Below are 15,762 nucleotides of genomic sequence, written 5' to 3'. Positions count from 1 at the left end.
CCTCGCCCCGCCTCGCCCCGCCTCGCCCCGCCTCGCCCATCCGCCTCGGCGCGCTGAGCCGGGAGGCGCGAGGGAGCCGCCCCCGCGGTCTGCGCGCTTGCCCGGCGGCTCCTGAGTCCGCGTTCCAAGTGGAACCGGAGCCCGGGCGCGGGCGCCCACGTTCCATGCCTGGGAAGGCCTGGGAAGGGAGGGAATCGCTCACTCGCCAGCCCGCCTGCAGGGAAAGGGCTTCTGGAGCTGTCGATGCCTGCCCGACGCTGAGATAACTCTTGGGTCCCCGTTAACCACCAGCCACTTCTGCCTCGATTCACCAAAGTGCAGGGAAAGAACCTTTTGGTGAGATGGTGTGAATTAGCGACATCCAGCCTGAGCTGAAGTCTCCAGCGGGGCAAAGAAATCTTTCCATTTGCAAACTACCAAGGCTGACTTGCTGTGCATTTGGCGGGCCTCCTGCCCGTGATTCTGCTGGTTTGGAGATGCTTTCTCGATCTTTGGTTGGCTTCTGGCTCCACACATTGTGTGGATCCCAGGGATTCGTCATAGGACTCTCGGATCGCTGGTGCCTCCACCGTTATCTCCGGTCTCCCTGCGGCCAGCACTGACTTCTAGCAACAGAATCCTGCATGAGGGCCTAGGCACAGAACTTTTTTTCCACTCTTCTGAACACATCTAACGTGATGCTCTGCAATTGTCTGAAATTTATCCTACCCTAAGTCATTGTCTTGTCCCCTTCTCTGGAACCTGCTTCACTTCCCGTATCCCAAGGTGAGGTTTGGAGCTTCGCTGTCCTCCTCACTTCCCAGGCCACTCTTCTTCATGGAAGGCTCGCGGTTTACCCTCCACCGCCTACACCTCATCTTCTTGTTACTTTTGCCCCACAAATATCTCCCTGATATGATCTCTCTTTCTCATTCCTGCTGGCTTGATCTTATGTCTTGCATTATTCCGCATTAGAACAATTGATCCCTGTCAACTCCATCTCTATTCTCCACGTCGGTGTCCTCACTATTTCCAGGTTACATTGCAGAACCAAAGCTGCTTATTTGTCACGTTGATGCTTAGATACCTCTGTGGGCTTCTGGCAGCTGAAAGGATAAAATTTAATTTCTGTGGTTTGGTTTAGTAAATTCTCATAATCTGCTCCTGTATTTGTTTGTTAGGGCTGCCATAACAAAGTATCAGAGACTGGGTGGCTTAACAGAAATTTATTTGCTCACCTTGTCTCTACAAAAAATACAAAAATTAGCCAGGCTTTGTGGTGTGTACTTTGGTCCCAGCTACTCGGGACACTGAGGTGGGAAGATCGCTTGAGCCCGGGAGGCAGAGGATGTAGTGAGCCGAGATCGGGCTACTGCACTCCAAGTGACAGCGTGAGACTCTGTCTCATAAAAGAAAGAGAGAGAAGAAAAAAAGAAGGAAGGAAGGAAGGAAAAAGAAAAGAAAAAAATGTATTTTCTCACGAGGTGTGGCAGAGTTGGTTTCTTCTGAGGCCTCTCTCCTTGGCTTGCAGATGGCCCCGCTTTTGTGTCCTCACGCCGTCTTCCCTCTTCCCTCTGTATGCGTCTGTGTCCTAATTGTCTATTCTTATACATCATATTGGATTAGGGCCTACCCTCATGACCTTGTTTTCACTTCATTACTTCTGTAAAGACCCTGTCTCCAAGTATGGTCATGTTCTGAGGTAATGGGAGTTAGGACTTCAACACAGAAATTTTGGGGAGGACACAATTTAGCTTTAACAGCCCTTAATCTACTCCTCTAGCATGGCCTCCCATGCCGTCCATCCACCTGAACGAATTATTCATTTGTTCTCTAGGCACATATAACATGCTGCTAATATTTAGTTAATTATGGCTACCTATTACCTGATCCTGCAGTTTACTAATTTAGATATTCATGTTCTTCTCTTAACTGTGAGCTTCTCAAAGGCAAGACTGGTGGGTCTGGAGCACAGCCCTAGCTCATGCTATTCATCAGTTCATTCTGAAGACATTTCCTGTGCCCTGAATTAAGATCTGGGCATGTAGAGTGGAGTATGATACAGCCTTGGCCCTCAAGAGGAGACAGACCAAAAATGAGAGATTACCAAGTGGGTTAAGGGTTATGGTGCCTGTCTTCCAAGGAAGTTCTGAAGCTGAAGATGTCCTGAATAGCACCACCAGCACTGCAGAGTCAAAGGATTCTTACAGACACATTCCAACAGAGGACAGCCAGGCCTGGAAAGAGAATGCAGAATCTGAGCCAAAGGGTCCTCTGGAAAGTAGGCCTAGTACAATGTTTTCAAATTGTGATCAGAAGATCTCCAGCATCACTTGGAGCACTTGCTAAAAATATAGATACTGGGTCCCCATTCCAACCTTATTGACTCAAAAGCTTCCAGATTCCAGTCCTGAAATTCTGAATCTTCACAGAGGATTCTCAGGCATCCAAAATTTGAGAAGCACCGATGTGTTCCAAATGGAAGAGGCTTCATAAATATTTCCCCCACATTTCTATACTTCACTGTTAGCACTAGTGAAGCAATCATCTGGAATCCCAGACTTAGAAGAAAATTCAGTGGTCTTTGAGTCAAGACTTACTCTATGCTTGTGCCTGCAGTCACTAATTCGTTGTAAGGACCCTGGAGCCAGACTGCCTGGATTCCGATTTTGCTCCCTACTTCCTAGCTGTGTGACCTTGGGAAAGTCACTTTATCTCCTTGTACCGCCAAAAATGAGGATAATGATAATGCCTACCTCATAGGGTTGTTGTGAGGATTAGGTGAATTAATACATGTGTTTTAGTCCATTCGGGCTGCTGTAAAAAATATCATGTACTGGGTGGCTTATAAACAACGAACCTTTATTTCTCACAGTTCTGGAAGCTGGACAGTCCAAGATCATGCTGCCAGCAGATTTGTTGTCTGGTGAGGGTCGCTTTCTGGTTCATAGACTGTGCCTCCTAGCTGTGTCTTACGGTAGAAGGGGCAAAAGAGCTCCCTTGAGCTGCTTCTCTAAGGGCACTAATCCCACTTGTGAGGGCTCCACCCCCATGATGTAATCACCTCTCAGAGGCCCCACCTCCTTATACCATCACTTTGAAGGTTAGGATTTCAATGTATGAATTATGGGGGGGAACACAAACACCCAGACCATAGCATGTGGAACACCGTCTGAAATGTACGTGCTATTAGTGTTAGAAGTAGTCTTAGCTCTTATATCTTAATCATGATAACTGTTTTCATCTATGATAATTGCTTTTGTGGATGTCTTTGTTAGTCTTAGAAGTGGTCTTAGCTCTTATATCTGAATTATGATAACTGTTTTCATCTATTATAATTGCTTTTGTGGATGTCTTTGTTCCAGCTAGGCTGTGAGTTTCTGGAGGGCTCCGTGCCAATCCTAGAGGCTTCTATAACAAATACTAAACACCTACTATATGCCAGGCACAATACTAGGAGAGATGGCAATTCATTAAATAGGGGAAAAGCCCAGCTCTCATAGAGGTGAGCTTATATTTTACAGGGTTTGAGGGGATTCAGAAGAGAGATTGCCCAGGCTAGCATGGGTAGGGAAGGTAGGTAGGGCCAGATCATGGGAAGCCTCAGATGCATGTTGAGGAGTACAGACACTATAGTTAATGATAACATAAATAGGCCATTTTTTTTTCTTTCTAGAGTGTCAGTTCCTATTTAAAACAATCTGAAATCTTCTTCCTGAAACTATATCCTCACCCTTAAAAGAATTCAAATTGATTGGAAATGTGTCTGCACATACATAATTCAGAGTTATATGTGTGCTTACCCAAAATTTTCTTTACAAATTATTGCAAGAAATGTAATCATTAAAAATTCGCAGCAATTTTTGTGTAATACCACTTAAATAGCATGTGGTCCATTGCACCCTAAATCTTACATTTTGGAGTTTCAATATTAATTTCAATCTTAATTTTCATAAACCCAACACCAGCCATCTAATATATTTCCTGTTCAAATACTTATTCATTCCTTCTGGCTTACCAAAGTTCCCTTTTGTGCTTTTATGTTAATTTGTTTCTCCCCTTTAGAGTGCCCAGCTTTTGCTCAAGCAGGCCCTGAGGCTGTAAATTTCTCTCCCTACCCACAGAATTCCTTCCTTTAATACCCATCTGAAGACCTTACTTCTAATGAGAAATTTTCCATTATTAAATAAGTGACATGCACAAAGTTTTTTTCATCTCATTTCCACAATCCTGTTGTCACATTACAAATTTCCATCATCTTTAGGGTCTGGAAATATTGAGTGGGATAGATAACATGGCCTGGCTGCCGTTTGTTATTTTTTTTCATCAGTGTGCTAGATCTTCCTGGACACGCTGCACAAATCTCACCTCAGTCTTAGTGCCACCATGGATGCTGGAAGGAGCCATTTTAAAAGGCAGCCTTAAACAGTTCAGTCTAATTTAATATTAGTGGCCTCCACACCTCTGACTCTTGTATTATTAGAATTGCCTGTTTGGCTTTTATTTTCCAGTGTGAACTGATGAAACAGACACAAACTGAAGTACCCGTTGGTTTCACGGTCTCCACCTCGAGAGGAAATCCAAAAGGAGTTTCTGGCATGTGTGGCGTTGCTTAGCAATTTACCCAAACAAACATGTTTCCTCCTCATTTTTTTCCCCAGTACTTATTTACTCAAGAACATTGTAAAATCAATTTTTACCACTTGACATCTGAAATCATTAGAAGAAAATCTGGTGTTTTGGGCTTTATGAGAAGAACTGCTAACCACAGTAAGACTTTGACTTTACTTTGTTTCTCATTTTGATGCTTTAATAACATAAAGCTAGGATTTGTGGCCTTCTTCGTGACTAAATTTTGGTTTGGATTGGCCTGCATACATCCCTGTCTCTGTGGGGTTATCTTGGCACCATAATTGGCTGGCACCGTGATCTTGATGACCTAATCTCTCTATCTCAATTTCCTTCTCTGGATAATGAGGTTAAATACCCATCTTATAAATCCCCCACAGAATTTTTGTTGAGGACTAATGAAGAAATATTAATATGTTTATAAAACATGTATTAAGTGTCCGCTACATGCCAGGCACTGTGTTGCATTCCAGAGCGACAAAGATAAGACATGATTCCTACCTTCAACGAGATCAAATCTTATAGTTAAACTGCCTGGAAACATCCATAGATCATTTCTCAACTTCTCTACCCACAAAAACTTAGGAATCTTTCTAGACTCAGACTTCATCTCTCCCTGGAACCTTCCATAGACACAATCTTGGCTCCCAGCCTGAATTTACATGCCTCTCTACCCTGTAAACCTTTATTCCAACATTTGCCACCTTATACTGAAAATATCTGTTCACATAGACGTCTTCCTGAGTGGCACATAAACTCCTGGAAGGCAGGGACCCTGGCTTCTTAGCAGCTCAGCAGCCAGTCCGTTTTCTAGTGCAAGTTTTCTTGGGGACACCCCCACCTACCCATCCCTGCTGCCATTCTTAGCCTGTATGTGTCTCAGGTGTGGCTGACACCACTGCTAGCTCCCAAGTGGTGATTGTGGAGCTCAGGCTTGGCCAATCAGCATCACGTCCCCTTGGCCCCTGTGAATGGTATTTCACGAGTATGTTATCCTGTTCTGTTAAAAAAAGAATTAGGCCAGAAATTTTTTTTCCAGTTGTTGGAAAAGAAAAGCTTTTCTTCCTACCAGATTTAGAGTTTTAAAGATGTAAGTCCAGACAAGCTGGCAGCCAAAATGTTGATGCTCAGGGGGAAAATGGCACCAACAATAGAGATACAAAAAATATTTATAATGTGGATACTGGAAGAATACTAAAATTGAACTAATGTTTGGGTGGCCATGCTATTCAAGAACATTATGAAATACATTTTTATTATGTGCCATCTGGTTTTGTCAGATGCAGATATGATATTTATTATCTATATTTTTATCAAAGTTCAAAAGAATTTTGAACAAACTGGGGCCAAGAACAGAGTTCTTTGAAATACTGTGTGAGACTCTTCTCTTCATCAACTCTAGTTTATTCACTAATACTCTTTGGGTATAGTTATTTTTTAAAAAAACTTTAAATCCAATTTTCACTAGCCCAGATTTTTCCAAAGCTTATCAGAATTTTTTTTCAAATACCTTTTGATGCCAACATGAATGAGGCTTCCAGCATTCCCAGATCTACCAGACTTTGCAGAGTACCTGTTTTATGTCCACTTCGTACATTCTTAGATATGATTAGGATGCTAAAGAAGTTGTTTATGCCTGCAAGAAGCTTGTAACTAGCTTGCTATACATGGATAAAACATTTAACCAATAAGAGCTTTGTGACATTCTTCTGGGAAGGTTTTTTTATTTCGTTTTATTTTAAATAAAGATTCTGGAGTCTAACTTCTAGGGATTCTGATTCATTATGTCTCAGCTAGGTCCTAGGAATCTGTATTTTAAGAGAGCAGATCAAAGAGACAGAGAAAGACCAGGTTCTCAGGACATCATTTGAACCCCGAGTTAGAACTAATTGAAGCTAGATCCACCCCTGGACTCCATGAGCCAAAAACTATCCTTTTAAACAATTAAAAAAATTATTTCAACTTTACCCTTGCCCCTTTCCGTCCCTCCCTCCTCTTGTATTCCCCACTGTCTATTGTTGCCATGTTTATCCATGAGCACCCAATGGTTAGCTCCCACTTATAAGTGAGAACATGTGGTATTTGGCTTTCAGCTACTATGTTAATTTGTTTAGGATAATGGCCTCCAGCTGCATCCATGTTGCTGCAAAGGACATGATTTTATTCTTTTTCATAGCTTCATAGTATTCCATAGTGTATACGTACCATGTTTTAAAAAATCCAATCCATCATTGATGGGCACCTAGATTGACTCTATGTCTTTGCTATTATGAAGAGTGCTGCAATGAATATACAGGTACATGTCTTTGTAATATTATTTACAGCATTCCCATCAGCAATAAATAAGAGTTCTTTTTCCACATCCTCAACAGCAGTAGCATTATCAGTGTTTTGGATTTTGGCCATTCAAATGGGTGGGCAATTGGATCTCATTGTTTTAATTGGCAATTCCTTATTGACATATATGTGGAGCATCTTTTCATATGCTCAGTTGCCATCTGTATATCTTCTTTGGTAAGGTGTCTGTTCAGGTTGTTGGCTCATTTTTTTCCTTTTATTTACCAGGGAAAAGCATGAATGCAGTATGCTACTACCACAAATTATGCAGTTGAGTTTCCCACATTTGGAGAAATCACAGGGATCAGCAAGTCTTCAGTGGAATAGAGAAGCCTTGCCCTAGGAAAAACTACCCTTGTGGTCATGGTATCTACCCTTCCTGGTAAGGCTTTTGGGCCTATTTTTCAATCGGGTGGCTTATTTTCTTATTGAACTTTAAGGGTTCTTTGTATATTTTGAATCACAGTCCTTTATCAGATAGGTCTTTTGCAAATATTTTCTCTCAGTCTGTGGCTTATCTTCCATTTTTGTTTTTAAATTTATCAACTTTTTTCAGTAGCTGATATAGTTTGGCTCTGTGTCTCCACTCAAATCTTATCTCCAATTGTAATCCCCACATGTCAAGGGAGGGAGGTGATTGAATTATGAAGGCAGTTTCCCCCGTGCTGTTCTCGTGACAGTGAGTGAATTCTCATGAGATCTGATGGTTTTATAAATGGCAGTTTTTCCTGCATCCTCACTTCTCTCTCCTGCCACCAGGTGAAGAAGGTCCTTGCTTCCCCTTCTCCTTCCACCATGATTGTAAGTTTCCTGAGGCCTCCCCAGCCATGTAGAACTGTGAGTCAATTAAACCTTTTTCCTTTATAAATTACCCAGTCTTGGATAGTAGCTTTATAGCAGTGTGAGAATGGACTAATACAGTAGCCTTTGACCTTTCTTCTTAAAGATAAGGATATTAGCAAATGTAAACTTTTTACCAACAAACACCTTTTAAAATAAATATCTTTTACATTTGCCAAAGTCTATAAACTTTCATTTTGTTGTACAACAGTAAATATAACTTATTTTATATATTTAAATTTTTCATTGTTTACTACCAGTACTTTTTTAAAAGCATATTATCTTTATAGATAGTCATTGACATATTGTTAAATTTCTATTTTATAGAAGATAGTTCCTAGTATTATTTAATTTATAGAGATAAAAGAGAAAGTATGCAGATCCAACTTCTAAGAGCATTCAATATTATACACCAAGCTTATTCCTGAAAACAATGACCCAGAAAACCACATGAAAGAGTTTTATTATGGATATCCTAAAACAAGTAACTATAAGTTTCAGATATATATAGAATATTCCACAGTTCCTATAATCAAAATTCCTGAGTTTTCTGATCACTTTCAGTGTTTGTACTGAGTTACACACTGCTGTTACATTAAAGCAAACCATTAAAAATAAAGCTAGTTTTCTCTTTTTTTTCCAACTTTTATTTTAGACTCAGAGGTACATGTGCAGGTTTGTTACCTGGGTATATTGTGTGATGCTGAGATTTGGGGTATGAAAGATCCTGTCATCCAGGTACTGAGCACAGTACCCAATAGTTAGTTACTACCAGTACTTCGCAAACATGAATTTTTCTTCCTTGAATTTTTTTCTCTTGATTTAATCCTTCTGGAGTAGATTTTTTATTAGGTGTTTTTTTTTTTGGTTTGTTTTCAAAGAACAATCCATTAATGCTTCATTATTCCCCAAATCTGTTTAAAATTAAGAAGGCCTTTCTGTTACCATAGACATAAAACGAATGGATTGGGCATTATATTTTTTGGCTTAATCTTTTCTCCTCCTCTTTAGGATTTTCTAAATATTCCTCCACTTTCCTCTGCCATTAAATGTTGTTATGGGAAAAGTAGGAGGTCAGATTAAACCCATTGTTTTTCTCTCAGGCTGAGTACATGACTTTATTTTGTTATTATTATTATTTGGCCCAAAAGTTATGTCTGTTTAGTGAAATTATTATTATTGCTATTGTTATCCTGCTCTCGGATACATCTTTCTGTTGATTATTCAGCATAACTATTTACCTAGGAGATATTGTGCATGTTTAATCAGCAAATTCAAATTTTCACTTATTTTAACAAGGTTTTCTTCTTTTATAATTTCAAATAATCTGCTGTTTCATTAATTCTGTAAATTTAGCAATACCTATTATGCATATGTTGAGCTACTGTGTCATGTTTCTGTATTATCTCCTTTCTAATTTCTTTTTCTGTCATTTTCTATTTTTATTTTTAATAGGATTTTTATAAATCTTGACCTTCATATTATTGTACCATTCATGATTTTGTGGTTTCAAAGGTGGCTTTTCTTTTCCTAATTATTTATTTAAATCTTTAATTCCTCCTGTGAATTCTGCCAGCTCACTTTTCATTTTTCCATGGTCATGTATTTTATTTTATATTTTTCATTATTTTTTAAAGTTAAAATTATTTTTAATGGATTTCTGTTCCTGGCTCTGATGGAGCAACAGGGACCCTCTTACTTTAAAAAAAATAGACAAAATTTATAAAGGATGGTTCTCAAACACAGGACAACAGGCAGTATAAACAGTAATTTTTCAAAGAAGATAAACAAAGGAAGTAAACCCTATGGTTTCTCCACCGATTCCCTAGAGAGAGATTCCAAGCTATCAGTCTCACTCAATTGAGAAGACAGAGTTCACTGAGAATTTGGGGAAAGTCAAAGTGGACAGAATTCACAAAGAACTAAAAAAAAGAGTATTGTGCAGAGAAAGAGCTCCAGCTACCTCCAGAGAGTTTCCCTTGAGTTTTCAGAGCATGCGTTTGGGGAACCCACCTGAGGCAAGGGAAAGAACTACCAGAAAGAAACAGGTGGAAAAATTCCTGATGTTCACATAGACTGGGAAATTTCTCAAGTTTTTGTCATCTGAAGTGAAGAAATCTTACACTGTATGAGGTGTTGAAGAGAATACTTAGAAGGACAATGCCTCCATAGTAGGACCAAACTAGCCTAGAGTAAAGGCTGGTCTGTCTTGTATGACTCCTTGTGAAACTGTTCTGCTGAGTATGTCACCAATTTTCTAAGCGAATCTAAGTGATTCCAAGTAATAAGTTGAAATTCTCACTATTCGTATGTTTTTATTAATTATTCATTGTGGTTGTAATAGTTTTTGGTTTATAATATTTTGTTGGTCTGTTATTTGCTGCATAGTGGTTTATGATAGTTATATCTTTATTGGATCTTTAACAATGTAGAATAAGTTCTTTGTTTTATTTCATGTTATTTGTTTTTAAATTTTACTTCTTATTTAACAGTAATGTTGCAAATCTTTAAAAATGTTTTACTTTATTTGTAAGGAAAACACCTAAAGCAAAGTGAAACAAAAAATGATGTAGGATCTATTATTATTATTTTCCATCATGTGAATCTTTGTCTTAACAGAGAGGCTTCATCTATTTATATTTGTTGTTACAATTGATTTCTTTCATCATTCTGTTATTTCAGTGTTTTCTCTTTAAAAATATGTTCTTGTTATTCAATGATTTAGTTTTCGCTTTGTGTACCATTTTCTTTATTTTGTCCTTCATATTTTGCAAGCTATATGGCCTCTGTTAAACTCTATTAATGGATATCTTTAAGCATTCTTTGACATGTAATTTTCTAATGTCCCAGTAAATAAAGAATGTGTCAACATAAAATGTGTGTGTAGGCCAGATGTGGTGGCTCATGCCTGTAATCCCAGAACTTTGGGAGGCCAAGGTGGGTGGATCACCTGAGGTCAGGATTTTGAAACCAGCCTGACCAACATGGCGAAACCCTGTCTCTACTAAAAGAATACAAAACTTAGCCAGACGTGGGGGCACGCACCTGTGGTCCCAGCTACTTGGGAGGCTGAGGTGGGAGAATCGCTTGAACCTGGGAGGCAGAGGTTGCAGTGAGCCGACATCGCGCTATCGCACTCTAGCCTGGGTGACAGAGCAACTCCATCTCAAAAAAAATGTGTGTGTATAATCCTTGCACATACTGCTACCAGGGTATTAGAGATTTTTATCTCTAATCCACATATATTGCTTTATCTGGAGGAAAATTAATTTTTAGAATTTGATGTAGGCTTATTTCCATCTCTATTTCCCGCTCAATTGTTTTCTGGGATTTGGCATCTCTGCTCTGATAAATAAAGATACCAGGGAAAGGGTCCAGTACAGAACATTACTGTCCTTCAGCTCATTAATGGAAGGTGGAGGAATTACTGCAACCCTTTCTTGTTGGCACAAGTTCTTCATCTTTGAGTTAGCCATCAGACAGTGGGCAGGTATGAAGTGGTTTTGTCTTCTCTCCTCTTTTTTTTTTTTTGAGACATGGTCTCGCTCTGTTTCTGAGGTTGGAATGCAGTGGTGCGGTCATAGCTCACTGAAGCCTTGACCTCCTGGGCTCACAGGATCTTCTTGCCTCAGCCTCCTGAGTAGCTAGGACTATAGGCATGACATCACCCTTGACTCTCTTTTTTTCCTTCTCCCCTCACCTCCTCTTCCTTCTTCTTCTTCTCTTTGTCCTCCTCTTTCCCCTTTTCCCCCTCCTCCTCCTGTTTCTTTATTTCTTTTACCTTAAGCAAAATCTGGGGAAATCTGGAGTAAAAATCTGCGTACACTTTTTTGTCTTCTGGTTAGGAGAGATTAGGATATACTCAAATGATTCATTGGTGTAAATCTTCTTTATTCTCTGTCTTCATGGGCATTTTAGTGAAAATTAGAAAAGGCGGTATGATGGGAGATTAGTTATGTATCTTTTTTTTGTAATTAAACTTTTTACTTTGAAATAACTGTAGATTTACAGAGAGGTACCAAGAAATATACAGGGAGGTCCTGTGTACCCTACATCAACCCTTCCTCAGTGTTAACATCTTATAAAACCAGGTACAATATTGGAAACAGAAAATTGACATCAGTACAATCCATAGAGCTTTCTCAGGTTTCAGTTATTGCATGTGTGCATAGCTCTATGCAATTTTATTGCATGTGTAGCTTTGCATAACTGTCACCACCATCAAAATAAAGGTATCATCGCCACAAAACTACCTCATGTTACAACTTTATAGCCACACTGTTACATCTCCTCCATCTCTAATCTCTGACAACCACTAATCTGTTCTCCATCTCTATAATTACATTATTTCACAAATGTTATATAAATGAATTCATGCACTATGTGTCCTTTTGTAATTGGCTTTCTCCACTCAGAATAATTTCCTCAAGGTTCATCCAAGTTGTGTGTATCAGTAGTTCATTCCTTTTTGTTGCTGAATAGTATTCCATAGAATGCATACAGTGCTACAGTTTGTTCAAGCATTTGACCATTTAAGTACATTTGGGTAGTTCCAGTTTTGGACTATTACAAATAAAGCTGCTCTAAACATATACACATTTCTGTATGAAAATAAATAAGTTTTCATTTCCCTAGGATATACAGCCAAGAGTGCAATTTGTGGATCATAGGTAAGTCTAAATTAAAAAAAAATGCCAATGTATTTTCCAGAGTCATTATGCTATATTACATTCCTACCAGCTGTATGAGTGATCAGTTTCTCCACATCCTTGCCAGCATTTGATGTTGTCACTAATTTTAGTTTTAGTCATGCTGCTAGGTGTGTCGTAGTGATATGCTCTTTCGATTTTAACTTGCCTTTCTCTGATGGCTAAGGACGTTGAGCATCTCTTCATGTGTTTATTTCCCATCTATATATCCTCTTTGGTTAAAATGTCAGGGCATGTCTATTGTCCATTCCCTAATTGGATTGTTTGATTTTTAAATTTTGACTTTTGAGAATTCTTTATTGTAGTTTAATAAAAACTATATTTCATCTTTGTCCTTGCTTCCAGGCATACAGCTCCTAAAACACTTGGACTGTCCTGAGTGGCGAGTATCTTTCGTTTGCTAATAAGATGACTGGTGGCCAGGGTTCCTGGATAGCTTCAGGACAGGGGCTGGTAACCAGAAAGAGCAAACCATGATTAGAGAGTTGAAACTTTTAGTCTGTCTCCCTGACCTCTGGAAAGGGGAGAGGGGCTGGAGATTGTGTTCAATCACGAATGACCAATGGTATAATCAATCATATCTGTGCAATAAAACCTCTATTAAAACCTCCTAAAGCATAGGTTTCAGGAAGCTTCCAGGTTGGTGAACAAATCAAGGTGCTGGGAGGGTAGTACACTCAGAAAGAGCATGGAAGCTCTGCATACCCCTCTTTCCCCCATACCTTGCCTAATGCATCTATGTCATTTGGCTGTTCCTCAGTTGCACCCTTTATAATAAACCAGTTGTATTAGTCTGTTCTCATGCTGCTAATAGAGACATACCGGAGACTGGGTGATTTATAAAGGAAAGAGGTTTAATTGACTCACAGTTCAGCATGGCTTGGGAGGCCTCAGGAAACGTACAATCATGGCAGAAGGCGAAGCAAACATGTACTTCTTCACATGGCAGCTGCAACAAGTGCAGAGCGAAGGGCGGGAAATGCCTTTTATAAAACCATCGGATCAGTGAGGCACGGTGGCTCACACGTGTAATCCCAGCACTTTGGGAGGCCGAGGTGGGCGGATCATCTGAGGTCGGGAGTTCAAGACCAGCCTGACCAACATGGAGAAATCCTGTCTCTACTAAAAACACAGAATTAGCCAGGCATGGTGGCGCATGCCTGTAATCCCAGCTACTCAGGAAGGCTGAGGCAGGAGAATTGCTTGAACCTGGGAGGCGAAGGTTTCAGTGAGTCGGTATCATGCCACTGCACTCCAGCCTAGGCAACAAGAGTGAAGAGTGAAACTCGGTCTAAAAAAAAAAAACACCATCGGATCTCTGGAGACCCCACTCATTATCACGAGAACAGCATGGGGGTAATCGCCCCCATGATTCAATTACCTCCCACTGGGTTCCTCCCATGACATATGGGGATTATGGGAACTACAACTCAAGATGAGATTTGGGTGGGGACACAGCCAAACTGTATCACGGGTAAACATGAGTAAATGTTTTTCTGAGTTTTTTTTAGTTGTTTTCAGCAGATTATTAAATCTGAAAGGAGGTCATGGAAACCCCTGTATTTGTAGCCAAGTTGGACATCAGTTATGGGTACCCTGGAGACCCAGGACTGGTGAGGACTGGTGTCTGAAGTGAGGACAGTCTTGTGAGACTAAGCCCTTTAACTTGTGGATTCTGCACTATGAGTAGCTAGTGTGTAGAACTTTATATTCTAGATAAAAGTTCTTTGCAGGATGTGTGGTTTGCAAATATTTTCTCTGGTCTGTAATTCCTTTTAGCAGGAAGTTTCACAGAGCAAAGGTTTAAATTTTTATGAAGTCTAATTTATAATTATTTCTTTTTATGGATTATTGCTTTGGTGTGACGTCTAAGAACTATTTGCCTAGTCCTAGGTCTGAAGATTTTCTTCTATTTTTTTTCTAGAAGCTTTATAGTTTTATATTTTACATTTAAGTCTCTGATCCAGTTTGAGTTAATATTTGTATAAAGTGTGAGGTTAAGGGTTTTGTTTTTGTTTCTGTTTTTGCCTATTGATATTCAATTGCTCCAACACTATTTATTGCAAAGACCATCTCCTCTTCCTTATTAGATTGTATTCCTTCTTTTGTCAAAAACAATTGGGCATGTTTATGTAGATATATTTCTGGGTTCTCCAGTCTGTTCCATTGATCTATGTTTCCATTCTCCTGCCAGTACCACCCCTTCTTGATTACTGTAGCTACATAGTAAGCCTTAAAATCATAAAGAGTGATTTATTGTTCTTTTTCAAAATTGTTTTGGTTATTCTTAAAGCCTTTACCTTCCCATATAAATTTTAGAATAAATTTCTCTATGTCTACAAAAAATGGTGATGATTTTTGGATAAGAATCGTGTTAAGCCTACAGATCAATTTAGGAAGAACTGACCTGTTTACTATGTTGAGCCTTCCAATCTGTGAACATGTTGTGTCTCCCCAAGTATTTAGGTCTTTTTTTTTATAATCAGCATTTTGTAACTTTCTTTATACAGATTCTGTACATGCTTTATTACAGGGGTCTCCAACCCCCAGGCCAGAAACCAGTACTGGTCTGTGGACTCTTAGGAACCGGGCCACACAGCGAGACGGGAGTGGTGGACGAGCAGGCATTACCACCTGATCTCCACCTCCTGTCAGATCAGTGGTATTAGATTCTCATAGGAACACAAACCCTGCTGTGAACTGCTCCTGTGACGGATCCAGGTTGCATGCTCCTTGTGAGAATCTAACTAATGCCTGATGATCTGAGGTGGAACGGTTTCATCCCCAAACCATCCTCCCCACTCCACCTCCTGCCAGTCCATGGAAAAATTGTCTTCTATGAAATTGGTCCCTGGTGCCAAAAAAGGTCACTGCTTTTTAGATTGACACTTACGTATTTCATTTTCTTTGAAGCAATTGTAAATGGTATTGTGTTTTCGATTTTCGTTTCCATTTGTTGATAGTTACAATATAGGAATTCAGTTGATGTTTGTGAGCTGATCTGTATTTTGCAATCTTACCAAACTCTTAGTTCTAGGAGTGTTTTGTAGATTTCTTAGAGTTTTCTACATAGATAATCATGTTATCTGAAAATAGAGACAGTTTCATTTTCTTTTCTCCAATCGGTGTGCCTTTTAATTCTTCTTCTTGCCTTATTACAGTTCATACAACTTGTAGTGCTGTGTTGAATAAGAGTGATGAGAGGTGACGTTCTTTTTTTTTTTGAGACGGACTATCCCTCTGCTCTGTCGCCCAGGCTGGAGTGCAG

General features: G+C 39.6%; 1 long non-coding RNA gene and 1 other non-coding gene across 4 annotated transcripts in view; one reads left to right on the top strand and one right to left on the bottom strand.

The window, feature by feature from the left end:
* The first annotated feature begins 38 nt into the window (after nt 1-38).
* LOC112133048 (uncharacterized) overlaps nt 39-15,762 on the top strand; it is a 26,071-nt gene continuing 10,347 nt past the window's right edge. Inside the window, exons 1-3 of one of the 3 annotated variants that reach the window (XR_008524601.2) lie at nt 39-765; nt 7,174-7,327; nt 7,705-7,782. This is a non-coding gene — a long non-coding RNA (uncharacterized LOC112133048). Of the gene's footprint in view, nt 2,906-7,173; nt 7,328-7,704; nt 7,783-15,762 lie in introns of all 3 variants that reach the window. The other 2 variants (XR_008524602.2, XR_008524603.2) reach the window with 2 other exon arrangements.
* Nucleotides 7,171-7,335, bottom strand: LOC112133314 (U1 spliceosomal RNA). Its single transcript, XR_002914978.2, has one exon. It is a non-coding gene; the product is annotated as a U1 spliceosomal RNA (small nuclear RNA).

This window comes from Pongo abelii, chromosome 3 (genome assembly GCF_028885655.2).
Source record: "Pongo abelii isolate AG06213 chromosome 3, NHGRI_mPonAbe1-v2.0_pri, whole genome shotgun sequence".
NCBI classification, from domain to species: Eukaryota; Metazoa; Chordata; class Mammalia; order Primates; family Hominidae; genus Pongo; species Pongo abelii.
The sequence above is the reverse complement of the archived record's forward strand: the minus strand, read 5'-3'. Positions and strand labels throughout refer to the sequence as shown.